Source organism: Doryrhamphus excisus, linkage group LG19 (assembly GCF_037039965.1).
Source record: "Doryrhamphus excisus strain RoL-2023G ecotype Guam linkage group LG19, RoL_Dexc_Guam_v1.1, whole genome shotgun sequence".
NCBI classification, from domain to species: Eukaryota; Metazoa; Chordata; class Actinopteri; order Syngnathiformes; family Syngnathidae; genus Doryrhamphus; species Doryrhamphus excisus.
Genome location: NC_136375.1, coordinates 12,489,692 through 12,504,263, shown reverse-complemented (window position 1 = coordinate 12,504,263; position 14,572 = coordinate 12,489,692). Strand labels below are relative to the sequence as shown.

General features: G+C 41.4%; 1 protein-coding gene across 3 annotated transcripts in view; it reads left to right on the top strand.

The window, feature by feature from the left end:
• The first annotated feature begins 2,952 nt into the window (after positions 1–2,952).
• Positions 2,953–14,572, top strand: part of vegfab (vascular endothelial growth factor Ab) — a 30,817-nt gene continuing 19,197 nt past the window's right edge. For all 3 annotated transcript variants that reach the window (XM_058057293.2, XM_078798977.1, XM_058057289.2), the window contains exons 1-2: positions 2,953–3,070; positions 3,456–3,609. The gene's annotated coding sequence lies outside the window, so the exon portion shown is untranslated. The remainder of the gene's footprint in view (positions 3,071–3,455; positions 3,610–14,572) is intronic.

The following is a 14,572-nucleotide window of genomic DNA, read 5'->3' as shown; positions in this document are numbered from 1 at the left end:
ACATACACACATGCACACACTCAAAACACCATTCAAACTGCAGGTGTTCCGCACACACACACAAACAGAGAGAGTGACCAGGAAATGACGTTCAACATTTAAGGTATTTTCTTGCACTCATGCAGTATTCCGTCAACAGTTTTACTACAAGTGTCACAGTGACATATAAAAAGACACAAAGTTAAAGAGTACAGCTGCTGTCACTCTCAGTAATCAGTCTTTCACTGCCTTAATGGAACTACAGCCAAGTGAGGATGGCTCGTGACGCCTTCTTTTCCTCCCCCGCACTCCGTCATCTGCTGACTGCGACGTGGGTCTTCCAAAAAGTCACGCAAATTCAGCTGGGATAGACTCCAGCATACTCCCACGACCCCATTGAGGACAAGCGGCATAGGAAATGGATGAATGGTTCTCAGCACATTCCAATAATACAATTAAATAGAAACATTTGGTAAGGAAAAAGTTAAAATATTATCGGGAATATTGTCATGACATTATGAGAAAAAGAAAATCCAAATGTAAAACCCAGGTTGCACGGCGGTCTAGTGGTTAGCGCACAGACCTCACAGCTAGGAGACCTGAGTTCAATCCCACTCTCGGCCATCTCTGTGTGGAGTTTGCATGTTCTCCCCGTGCATGCGTGGGTTTTCTCCGGGTACTCCGGTTTCCTCCCACATTCCAAAAACATGCTAGGTTAATTGGCGACTCCAAATTGTCCATAGGTATGAATGTGAGTGTGAATGGTTGTTTGTCTATATTTGTTTCAGTTTGTTAACATGGCATCAGCTATGTGAGGTACAAGCAACTCCCCAAGGCAGATTTATCCTACCCAAATAAGGCACTGCGATAGAAAAAGGTGTTCAGAACACTCAGACAGAGATGGTCCCATCCCATTGTTAAAAAATAACAACTAAGCCATTCATTTTGTCACCGTCCACCAAGGAAATGCAGCCATGTTCACCCACTCAGATTAAAAGGTACTGTTTTTCTTTCCTAATCAATTGATTCATGGGTATAATAAACTTGCTTCCTGATGTCTTTTTACTATTTTCCAGATGCTTTGCGCAAATAAATAATCGTCTCCTGGACGCACGGGTCCGTGATGCGAAGAGCAGCAGGGAAGAGAGGAAGAGCCATTTATTTGCTAAATATTTATGAGTGTGTATAACCAGTCCTCAACGTGTTCTGCATTTAGGTTCCTCGCCCCCCATTGCTGTTTATAAACCATCTTTCTGTATTGCCTCCTGTGGACCGCTGCAGCGGGGGGGCGGGGGGCGTCTTGTGATCCGCGCTGACCCCGCTGTTCACCGCCGCTCAGATCCTCGGCCAGGCTAAGATTTGTCCACAAAAACTCCCACAATACATGAGCAGTGGAGAAGGCTTCCAAATATTTGAGAATTTCTTTAAAATAGTTCCAGTGGGCCTTATCTCATTTTGAACGAGCTTAAATATCAAGGAGGGAATATTTTACTGGCCTGACTTAAAGATTCCTGCATCCATCACGTAGATGGTCGCACGCTCTGACAGTACATGTCAGCAATCTGCTAACAAATACTCCTTTCTGCTCCATCCTCCCTTGGGGAGACGTCACCTTCACAAGCGTGCTTGCAGATACGCTAGAATACACACGCAGATGCACGCACACATTCCTCTCCCACACTGCGTCTGTGTCAGTGCTCCGATGGGGAGACGCTACCGTACGGTGAGCCGTCAAACATCCTGCAAAATTACAACAGCACTACAGCGTAAACACTTGTTGCACGCCACGTTAGCCGCACGCTATCATCTGCACTATGCTATTCGGAACAGCATTTGAAAGAAGCACATACCCAAACTCAAAACTAACTAGATGTCCAACAGAAATGAATCACTTACAAAAAAATGCCAGAATTTTAGCTCCACATGTACTATGTAAGGCAGGTGGGGCAGTCATGCTGGAGCCTATCCCAGCTGTGGTGACTTGACAAATGCACCAGCTTTGGAATTATTTTCATAATATTGAATTTTTGTAGCAAAACAAAGAATTTCCAGGTGTTTTTCCACTTATGTGGCTGCGAAGTAGTCCACTTTTAACTTAATGCTTAAATTTTTTGGTCCATTTCCGATAGAAAATACTCGTGAGAACCCCGGCGCAGTGCGTTACCACAAACACATGTTTCTGGATTCTATCGTTTATCTGAGACAGCGGGGAAAAAACACTTGGCACCTGGTTCCTATTCTATTCTGAAACTAAATGTAAATGTTTATGCCACGTGTGTGTAAAGTCCTCCTCAAAGAGGCTACCAGTTCATTGCATTTGAAGAGCGTACCTGCCATCACGTTCTACATAAAGTAAGTCTGGAATGGACATATTCATTTTTGAGGAAAAGACTGACGGGCTGACTTTGACAGTAGTAGCAGGTGTTGCTAATAATGCGAATAATGGTTCATGTAAATCACAGCAGTGTAACACTGACCTGGCATTATGAATGGAATTTGACCACTGTCAACGTTATTGTTTGCACCTGGGCCTTCTCAACTTCAACTTTTACATTTCTTTTCCCTTCTGTATCTTTTACCAGCTTTCTTCTTTTGTCTTTATTCAAACTATACATACTTGAAGATGATGTTTTTTGGCTGTATTATATACTGCTTATGGGCTAACCTGGTTATACTTTCATCCCGTCTGCTTCCAATTTATTTTTTAAATATCTATATGTCTGCATGCAGTAGAACCTTCTGCTGTAGAGCTGAATCACTTCCTACTTCCTCTTTAGACAGGAAGAGGAATCTGCCATTAGCTGTTTTTGTTTCATTTGGCTGTACTTAATTGTTTCAATATGAATGATTTAAGAGTCTGAATTACGTTATTCTTGTGATTTTCAAAAAAAAAAAATGGTATTTTATTTCATTCATTTTAAATTTACTTTTTAAATGTTGACCTTTTTTGTTGGAGTTCTATATTACTTCCTACTTCCTGTGTAGACAGGAAACAGGAAGCATAATCATCCACAAGCTAAGGAAGCCAAGGAAGCCATTTTGTAGGTGAATCTGGTGCCATTCTACTGATCCTCCTGATAAAGCGTTCAAGGTAAGGCATATTTATTTGTTGTTTTACGTATTTTGGTGGGTTCTTAACATTTTTTTAAATGGATGAGAGTTATATTTGAGATTTACACTTCAGTTAGCTCCCAAGCGAGCGAGCTTGGAGGCCTTTTGATTAGTTAGCTAGCTACCAACCAGGAAAGACTTGGCAGTAAGCATTTCAAGTCATCATCTTATATGCTTAAATCATACACTTTTCTGCTTGAGTGGACATAATGGCGTCTGTAAAAGTGAGCTCTAAAGAGATGATGATGGAATGAAGACATCTCCCGTGTTAGGAGGAGAAATTTTATTTCACCACATACTTTAGCTTGCCTGGAGTTATTGTTGGACTGCATTCCCATGTTCAGGTTGACTACCTTTCCGTGTAGCTTCCATGGACGCTCCAAGGAAGGGATGGCCAAGACAAGCTTGTACTTTTGCTGCCGTTCCCCAAACGACTGCAAATGTAGCGAGAGAACACGCTGAGAGACACAGGAGACACCATATGTCCTCGCCAACAACCTTCCTGGGTCCAGCTGAAAGGTAACACGTACACGGATAACATTAGCTAAAGCACATGTAGCAAATTGCCTTTTTTTATTCAGTTGCAACTTTAGATTTGCAACAACTCAAGTCTGTACTTTCCCTTTGAAATGATTATGCCCCAACAAACCCCTGCAACTATGAAATTTAAAAAATCTAATGTAAAAAAATATATATAGACTAGCTATCTGAGCATGTAACATTCTCGATGTACTCAGATACTACGCCGCAAAAGCTATACATTGCATCACTAACTCCATTGAAATCTGTTTTTCAATGGACTAAAAAGGACGTGACAACTGACGAGTTAAAGTGGAAACATCGAGTACGCATACTTAAGTTTAGAATAGGTAAATAGGAGAGGCTAACAAGCTAGCTCAGTAGTTTGCTGTGCTAGCAGCGGACATCTGTTATGTCCCTGCAGTGATTCACACCTGCGCAATGTAATGTAAACCAAAAAATAATAGAAATATAAAAGTGACCCTGGGGGTGTTATTTTATGTGTACAGGCCTTTAATAATGTTAAAACTCATATTTACGAAGCCATAAACAGGTTTTCTATGTTTTAACTAAGAAAATTCTGTCTAATCGATCTTGAATCCTACTTGTCGCTGTCCAGTTTGGATACTATTCACTGCGATAAGCGATAAAATTAGTGTAGCAGCAAAGTTGATAAGTTCGCAACACTGATCCCTCCTCCTACATTTTATAAACACTTCTAACAGTATCCAGCGGAGGGCGCTGTATGATTTTTTAGGGCTTTATTGACATTGTATAATCCATTTAACAAGCTCCTAATACATTTTCAGGATTGGGAAACATTTCATGACACCTGTGGAGGGTTTTGTCGACTTTTTATAGCTAAAAATGTCATCCCTATCCACAATTTATTTGACAGATGAGTGTTGAATCCTTGGCAGAGGGCTCTCCGACTACAAATATGTGTTACAGATGCATCAGTCAGTTGGGCTCTAAAAAGAAAAGAAGAGCACAGCTTGTCATGCTTCTGTTTTATCAGTCATAATCATCAGCGTGGATTTAAAACAGCGGGGCACAGATGTCATTTAAAGCCGCTCTTTCCCAAACTTCCAGAGGGGCTCCAACTGTGTACAAGCTCTTATCTGTAAATTGCCGCCAGAGCACCACACGGCCTATTGTTGGTGTTTAGATTGAATCTGCCATGAGCGGAGTTACGTGTTTTACAGCAGGTGTCGTACACATGAACATGTTTTACAGAGGCAGGCTCCGCGGTGGGGGCCGTGAATGCACCATGGTAACCCGTCCATACATGTAATATCCAGTCACGTGCGGTGAAGTTCATGGCTAGTGAGGATTCACTGTTTTCACTGGATTGCGCCGCTATTATGCTACAGGGACTCTAGATGGCTGCTAGTTGGCAAACTATCAAGCTAACCAGTTACAAAAGGGTTTGAAACAGAGTGGGGAAGGACCACACAGAAAGAAGCCACAAACCACTTCCACACGGAATGGGAAGAGAACTCTTTTTACTCTGACCATAGACCAATCATTATCATTAATTTCTGAAAAAACATGATATTGCAAGGGGCAGTTGTAATGCAAAATCACCACTACACTACATAACATCCTCAATCATCCCTGTCTCTCTCTCTATCTCTATCTCTCTCTCTCTCTCTATCTCTCTCTGTAAAATATTATTTTTGTTTTGGGTGAGGATTCCACAGAAGACGACGTAATAGCGGCATGTCACTGAGGCAAAAGTTTAATGAGCGGCGTGTTAAAGCTCATGGGAAACGTAATGCCGGCGCGCCAGGAGGCTTTCCTCACAGTGATGGAGGCGGGGGGGTGGGGGGTAGCTGGTGTAGTGTCAGGGCAAGGTTCACTGCTTCCCAAACTCCTGCAGCGCTTCAGTAGCCCTCACTGCCACCCTTCATCCCCCCCCTTTTTCCTTCCCCTTCGCTGGCCCTCTCAGCTTTTTGCTTTCTTTTGTCCCTCTCACCTTCTCCACCATCCGCCCCCCACCCCCCGCACGTCATCGTAAGTTCAATTAATCATCATCCATGTGCTTCATGCGTGGCGCTCCCATACGACTCTGGATTTTACTGTACGCACTAAATCATGTTTACATCTGAGGCTGCCCCCCCCCCGACTGAGGGTCAATATTGACTTTCGACTGAACCTGCGAGGCGGGAGAGCACAAGACGCTAGCTTCCCTTCTTTGCTGCTTGCTTAACACGTGAGTATCGCAAAGTCAACGGTGTCGGGAATTTTCCGACGAGATTTGGTGCGATTGGCTCAAATAGAAAAGTCAGCACTTAGCACCAGAGACGTTGATCAATCAAATAGGTTCTTTGCCAATCAATCAGGGTGTGGTCGTATGGACTATAATGCAATGCCGCCTTATTTGATGTCTTTATTCTGGAGAGTCTTAAACAAATGTTTGTTCCTAGTCCATTATTCCACAGTTGGCGCAATTATATCTTGTCACTAAGGTTGTACAACAACTTTTTCCTACCTTCATACAATATGTTTATAATGCTGACATGACATTTACTTTTTTGTTGTTGTTACTTTTTTGTTATTTGTGTTTTTTTATTCAAGCACATTTAACAACCATTATCGGTTAGCAGGTTAGCAGCACTCCATTTTGCCTCAATTGCATCAAGACCTGATTAATTTACGGTGTATTAATCGATTGTATTGCCCCTCCCTTGTCCTGTTTAACACCTTAAATAACAGTGTTAACATGTATTTAACGGCACAGGTGTCAAAGTGGCTGGTGTTAATTGTACAAGCCACATGATTTGTTTCCGCAAGTTCACACTAAAGGCTGCAGGAGGAAGAAGAAAGCCTGAGAAAGGAAGCTAATCAAATGGAGAAATCTGTCTCTGGAGGCCCACCACACCTCCTGGCTGCGAAAATCTAACACACACATACATTCATAAACATTCAGCTCGTTGGTTGCTAACCAGAACCAGCCACTCTCGTAGTATAGCCCGTGTACATGCATAAAATGGAGTGCATTTTGTGCATCCTATGCTACAACAGCTCATGAAAAGAGAGGACCAAGACTTCCCTTTGGAATATTTCAGTCTTCCCCAAACCGCTGTAAATACTGCCGTATTTTATGGAGTTCCCAATCCCCATCATTACATTTCTGAAGTTCCGAACATGGAGCTTCAGCATTTCCTCCAAATTGCCAATGCACTGAAAAAACAGGAACACCCACCTTGTTGGCAGGGCCAGTCTTGGGACATTTCTTTACTGTATTTCAAAATGCTATCATAAAATTTGGCACACAGTTTTAGCTGAATGGTGGCAAAATCATACAAAAAGTTCAGACTAAATTTGGGCCATATTGCACTGGAAAAGTTGACTATGCCATCGAAATGTTGGGTCATGCCATAATTTAAAAATGGTCCACACTTTCCCAGCCAAAAAGTCAGTTTTCTACTCATTACATGACTTTTTTTGTACAAAATGCCCCGTCCATAAAGACAACATGTCCTTAATCAAAACCATTTGTCTGCAAAGAGGTGCGCCCTCCAGTCCGCCCTTTGGGGGATTATTCGACTGTAACATTTTGTGCCGTTTTAAGCAGGATCTAAATGTGCTGGCTATGAAAGGGCCAGGAATTATTTACGACTTAGCACATACCTCCGCTTACTTCTCACTTATATCGCTCGCATTTGGATATTTGCAAGCTGAGGTGCTGAAATGTTTGTTGGGTCACATGTTTGTAAATTGTAAATGCCACATTGACCACCAAGAAGAGGAAAATGGTTTTTTTTTTTAATTTTTTGCAGCGACTGTTCACTATATCAACATTATCTCTGATTTATTGGGTTTATCCCAGCAATGAAATGATGTTAAATTCTCTTTTTGCCAATATTTGGGTTTTTTAGGCAAGCTTTCAGGAGCAAAGGAGCATGCACAGTTGTGGCTTGCTTCACAATGTTTTTTTTTCCTACCATGCTATTTATTTAAATGACGTGTTTGTAAGTGACATCCGTTGCATCGCGGGCTACCTCAACCGAGCAAAAACAAGCATCCCTCAAACGGCAGGCTACCTGCTACTTAAATTGTGTTACTGGCACCCAAATAAAGATGCCGGCTTTCCCCAAAGGGAAAGTCTAAAAACATGGATGAGCTCTGATTGACAGGTTTGGTTTTGTTGGTGATCATTGAACGAATCTTCCCTTCCTCTCTTTTCTTACGGGAAGGGTCACGAGCGGGTCACTGTCAGGCAGGGTCACGCACTCCTGCTGTGTCCTCAGCCATGTGCAGAATGTGGGTCATCTCCAAGATGCATGGGTCTCAGCACCAGGCTACTTCGATGTGCTGTAAAGCAGCCGTAGTTCCGACAACAGAATCTTGGGCCTGCTGGTTTTAGGCTTGTATTTCAACTGCAATTAATCAATTAATTTTATTTATTTCTCATTTTTAAACCAATTATATTACTCTAAACCAGGAGTGCTCACACTTTTTTTCAGCCTGTGAGCTATTTTTAAAATGACAAAGTCCCAAAGATCTACCTCTTACTCAAAAAAAAAAAATGCATATCAGGGGTGCACACACTTTTTCAAGTTGACATGATCACTGGAACACAAGTCTTATTTATGTCTCAGATGTCTTGTTTTTTTTGAAAATGTGTACTATATTGGATAATAGCAATGTAAAAGTGACTATAGGGGTGTTATTTCATCACTGGAGGGCTCTAATAATATTAAACAACATATTTACAAGTTTGTAAACAGATTTTTTGTCCCCAACTATGAAAATATTCCAGTTATGAATAAGAAATCCTACTTCACGGAACCAGTTGAAGGATGACTGTAAAATGACGAAATTGATGTGGGTGAGAAAACCGGGTTTGTTTGATTTCCATGTGTGTGTCCCCTCCATCAGGTGTCTTAAATTGCTTTGTCTTTGTCAGCATTGCTTGTTTCCCGGCGACTGAGTCCACATGCTGGTAGAGAAACCTAACACTCGCTGGGAGGTTAAAAAAAAAAAAAGCCCTTTACAAAACCTCCTGTTTGACTTCTTTACGAGGTGCAGCGGTCACACTAGGTGGGCCGCACGCTGGGGAGTCCGCTGAACCAGACACTGAACGCACCCAAAACGCGCCCACGCCACTTAAAATTTACTCAAACATATTACGTTTTTTGGTTTTTTGTTTTTTTTTTTAATACTGTCGACGTAAATCAAAGAAAGACCGTGAGAGACAAAAGGAGGGGATGCGAGGATCAGTGACCTCTGCTTATGTGGGAAGGTGATTTATGTGAGGTGGGGGGGATCAAGTTGAGGTGAAGGCCACATTGACACTAAAAATTGCACCTTAATTCTAATGGCAGGCACTCCAGAGCACCTGTAGGCATCTTTACTTTCTCTCTTGTCATGCCAAATGTTGAATGTTGCAGCTTTTCCAAACCATGAGCTGGAATGTGCTTTTTGTCACTGACATCCAGCAGTTTTTGTTTTTTTTTTTTGCTAGCACTAGCTTGTAAAAAATAAAATGCATTTTGTTACGCTCTGCTGAATGAATGAATGAATGAATGAATTTGACTGCCAAAATGGAGGATTGTATACACCGGCTCACCAGAGGGTGATCAGTACAACAAAGTATCAGCCTGCGTGTACTTCATATACTGTACAAATGAACACAAATGTTTTTCGTTTAATTCAGGTCATGCCCACACTGACACAGATATTTTTAGAAACTTCCACTTTATTTTTTCAACTTTTGAGGCACAAAAGGATTGTTTTCTCCACTTTTGTAATAATTTCCAGTCACAATGGAACCTCCCCAGAAGGCAAATGGTAGTGTCTGTGTAGCGATGTCCACCAGGAACTAGCTAATAGCCTGCTAATTTACAAACAATTCCCATTACAGTCACAATGGAACTGTTCCACTCACAGAAAGTCTGCAGAAAGTTTGTTAGAATTTCTCGATTTATAATGGCATTCGTCTCTAGAAGAGTGAAGAACGTACAGTATGGTTCGTCGTAGAGTAACTCTCTGTGAACCTGTTAGCATAGGGACTTATCAACAAACACAAAAAGACATTTGACGATTTCCTTCCTTTCTTTACAGTCCAACTTTGGCTCGTCCCTTTTGGCTAACCATCAACCGACTGTCTTTCAAGTCCGCCTTTATGGAATGAATTGGTGTAGAGATGTGTCTTTAATTACCCTCAGCTAGACATGAAATAACATATAAACTATTTATTAACTTGTGTACCCTTTCACCCCTCATCATTTGGAGGCTGGTTGCTGTTTTTTTGTTTTAACGAGGGCATAGAGACCCACTTGGCTTCTGCCATTCTCCACACACTCAGACTTTACAATACAAGCGTGTACTCCATAAACCAAAGGTCCGCTCTGTGCAGTACCTTTTTACTATCGCTGCAACACATCAGTAAATGTGCAACTCTGCCTGTAACGAAATGCTTTCTAATATTTTTGTTACCTTATTTAGTAGGGATGTCGCAAGATTCCAATGTGATCAGATTGTCTGATTGTTTTTTTCATTGTACGTTTCTTAAAATGAATGTTACAACCTGGTCTTGTGTCGTTCTCGTGTACCCCATCTCCCGCATCCTCTTGTCTCGTGACACCCCTCTTATTTACCTTACTGTAAATACACGATTAGAAAGAGCTGTCAATAAGTTATGTTGTAAAATCCAAGCATAATAATATTAGCTCTGTTTATGGTAAGTTGTGCATGTGTTCCTAATGTTACAAGTGTTTTACGAATCTGTTCCACAAACTGACTGCAGTGACCCTGATAGGCAAACGAAAACAGAACAATAACTCTGCCCGTGAGAAGTGGTCATATTTCTATTTCATAGTTTCCTCTCTCAGCAGGTCTTTTACTTCACCAAAGTGGCCTGCAGCAATACTTTTCATCCCCTGCTGTACTCTTTCCTCTTTTTTTGGGTTTCTTGACATCTGACCTCACAAAGGCTACGGTCCAAAGGAATATTCACTTACATGACAGACGGATGGATAGAGCTCGTTCGGAGATGTTTTTCCTGATTATGTGGGTCAGTGTAGCTTTGATCGCATAATGTTTTAGTTGGCGCTGAAAACCAAACCGGTAATAACTGTGCGTATATTGACAGAGCATAATGTTGATATGTTTTCTCCAGTAAACGGTCCCTCCCAATGGCACGTTTCCCTCGCTATATGCCATACACGCTATAGAAATGTATTCATTAATCTATGATGACGTTAATATGTTTCGTGCTAGACTAATCTCTATTAGTAAAAAAAAATGCAATATTTTGGTCACTAGGTGGCAGTAATCCACAAAAGTTCAGACATCACCTTACATTACTTTACCTTAACACTGCACAAAGTCATGACATCAGCCCTGGCATGTTTGACATTAAAGTGGAAAAAAGTTCTCCTCCCATTCCGTGTGGAAGTGGCTTAGGTTTAGAAGGAATAAATTTGATGCTAACTGGTTATCTTGGTTAATGCAGCATCAGAGTGGGACAATGTGGTGTAAACAAAGAATAATGCTAATAATGTTCAAACACGTATTTAGAAAATAATAAAAAGGTTTTTTATCCTACGAAAATACAAAATTCATCAACATTTAATCCAATACTGCAGAAAATAATTGATCGTGGTCGGAATTAACCGCTATAAACGAGGGACCTGAGTATGGTGGAGTAGGAAAAGCACTTGACAGTTTCAACTCCTAACAGTAAGTAAGTCACATGTGAAGCAATTTCAACAGATACTTGTGTGTTCTTAATTGCCTCCATGGTGTTCTTGAAAGAGTCATCAGATTTTCACTTTCAGCTTTCACCCCCCGACCCCCTCCTGCCCAGCAATTAGCCCGGACATTATCTTTATTAGTCAGCCACCTCCAGGGAAATCAGATTTCCAGCCCGTGAAATCGTCTTTTAATTGGATTCCGGACCACAGTACTGGTCAAACGTCTTTTGGGGAAACTGATCGTCTCTTTATTGTTGAGCTTATTGATTATGGGATAGAAGGAAACAACTACCAGTTTAAACTGAGCGATGGCTCTTTCCTCCAGCTCTATTAGAATGGATGCGTGCAGTGAGGTGGGTAATTTTTTTTCTCCGTGTGCGGGCTTTCGGAGGGACAAGTGTCCAAATGAATATGACGTCACTTGAAGGCACGTTTCCATTTGGAACCATTTTATTACAACGTATTTGTCCTAATTAAAACGTCTTTATCAAGCAATAAGCACTTTGGCGTCCTTATCTGGAACTTTTATTTCCTTTTACTGGCACATTATCAGACCTGTTATGTAACAATAAATAACAGTGCAGTTTATTAAGGCAACTTCCTGATGCTTTACTTGTATGCAAATGTACAGTACAGGAAGCCCATTCATCTTTTATATGATAAGATATGCCAAGACGTTTGTCACACTTTTCCAATGTGGCAAATAGCGGTGGATGTTTCAGGAAGCTGTGGTGTTTAGTAGAAATCCTTCTTTGATGGTTCGTATTAAACTTCCCTGCTTCCGTGCCAACACGGGAAACTTGACAACTTGTGTATGACAACTCTTGCACTTAACTGGAATGTCTTTTTCGGACCTTAACGAAAAAAAAAAAAACACAGCTGCATGAGTGTCTGTTTCCCTCGTCGCTCTATGATTTGCTTTCAGCACCTTGCCATGTTTGTTCCATAGAACAAAGGCATGAACAGAGTGAGCCATTTCGTCATTCATTCATTCTCTTTGTCTCGGTGGGTGGAGGTGGGGCCGCTAGCATACAGAGTGCAGGAGAGTGTAATGTAGTACAAATGCAATTCGTAGATTGCAGTATATTTTCATTATACTGAAGTAATACTACAATCTCGTATGTATTGGCTCATGACACCCTTAGTCAACAGGATAGTAACAATCACCAACCTGCTTAATTAGAATCAGTAGAAATAATCCCAAATGTTAAGAACGTTGAGTATTGTAATGTGTTAGGAAACGATGGCACAAGTAAACAAGTTGAATCACTGATGAGTGTGGTGCATATTTCTTCATCAATCCACTATTCATTCCTGACTTTTAGGTCACATGTTGTTTCATCCCAATCCATGTCCCGGGGGCCACAAGTCCCTTTGATGTTCCTACCTGGCCCCCACCCTCTCGTGGTCAAATCAGTTTGAATGTTACGATGACTCCCAACCTCCCGTGGGAATGATGCATGGCTGGCGTTTTGGCAGCGGTAATCACGCCAAATTTCACGAGGCTTTCCTTGCTTGTCCACAAAGCGTAAGCAGGCAGTTCTGGCACACATGCGGACTAATTATGTGAAGACGTGCTTTGTTAATTGCACTGTGGGAAAAGCTACATGAGGTAGTCTGTCATACAGTGGTTACAAGTTAGGCTTGTCGAGACAGGTGTGACATAACTAAATTTGTGTGTATTGATCGGTCATCTAGTTTACTCGGAGGAGCTCAGAGGCATGTGGTCCCTTTTTCTTGCCAGTTAATTTCCACACACCTCTGGAAGGAACCACAATGTTTTCAGCCTTTTCAAAGCGCTGACTCCGGGTGTGGCATCCACAACAGCGACTGACTGACAAACGTTTACAGAGCCACGTATATGAAGCGAGCGCTGTTATGACGCAATCGTGCGCCCGAGTTGCGTTTTATGGGCAAGGCCCTTTTGATGTGAAAGGAGTAAATACTTGTTCAATTAGGCCATGCCCTGCACTCGTTCACCTCCCAGCGAATACACCCATGGTAGTCATTCATGTAATATTATTGATGCAACAAATATGCTGTACAATACTGTACACACAGTCAGTCGAGGGTTGCTGTGTGGATGTAGCCGAGATGTGCTAGTTGAGTAAACCAAAGTTACGTACATTGCTGCAAGTTCATTTAGACATATACTACAAAATAATGTGGTACAACTTTGTGTTGTAAGTTCTAATCTACACAAAATGACCACAAGCGCTAATCAAATGGCGATATTAGGGACGACTGAGGGACGACTGTATAAGATATCTAGATTTGCGGTGACTGTCATGCAAAACTCCAAAACAAAAAACAAATGTTAAAAAGACAAGTCATAGCTCCAATTATGGCAATACACTGTTCCCGCTGCCTAATGACATAAAGTAAGTTAAGTCACATCTGGCACTCAACCTGAAGTGAAAGGTGAGCTTTATTCACTTGTTTGTTTGTGATGATGCTGTGTGGTCATCAGCATTGATTGGCTGGAGTTGGTGGTTGTGACAAGAACACAATGGCACTCAGATAAGACAAAGTGTGTCTTTGTCTTAGCAAAGTGACCAAAACCCAGACTTCCCCAAACACACCTGGGAGGTGTTCTGACGGCCGATAAAAGCTCCAAAAACAACCAGCGCAAACAACATTCATTTAAACGACTTGGCCTTTGGGACTGGATAAGATTTCAGCTATTTGCGGCAGTGAATTGTACTTATTTGGGGGGGATGCTGTTTGAAGAGAAGTTAAACACAGAGATAAGTCTTGCTTAACTCCACAAACACAGACCGCAGGTTGCATCCTGCCAATGTCATTAGTCATCACTGAAAAAAAAAACTTCCCTTAACCTTTTAAAGGTTGATCCAGTTCATATTTCAACACTATGAGAGCATCTCTTCCATAGTGGACATAGTAAGATATTTTCCCAGAAATTCCTGGACAAACATCGTATGTTAATTTCCCATGTGCATGGACACCACGTAAGCCTCTATACCAGCAGGTTGCAATATTCCTATACATAAGATGAACATTGTATACCATTTTCTATTGGTTGGCAGGACACATATGTTTTTTATACGTTGCATATACACAAAACCGATGTGTTTTGGTTCTTATTAGAATGAAGAATGATCTGGCATAATAAGTTTAGTATTGGCAGCTACAGTTTTTATTATTTCGCATATGGTTAGAATAAGCTACAGTACATATCCATTCCCTCCAGTGATGAAAGCTGAAATATAAATAAGGTAAAATCTTGTTTTTTCTTA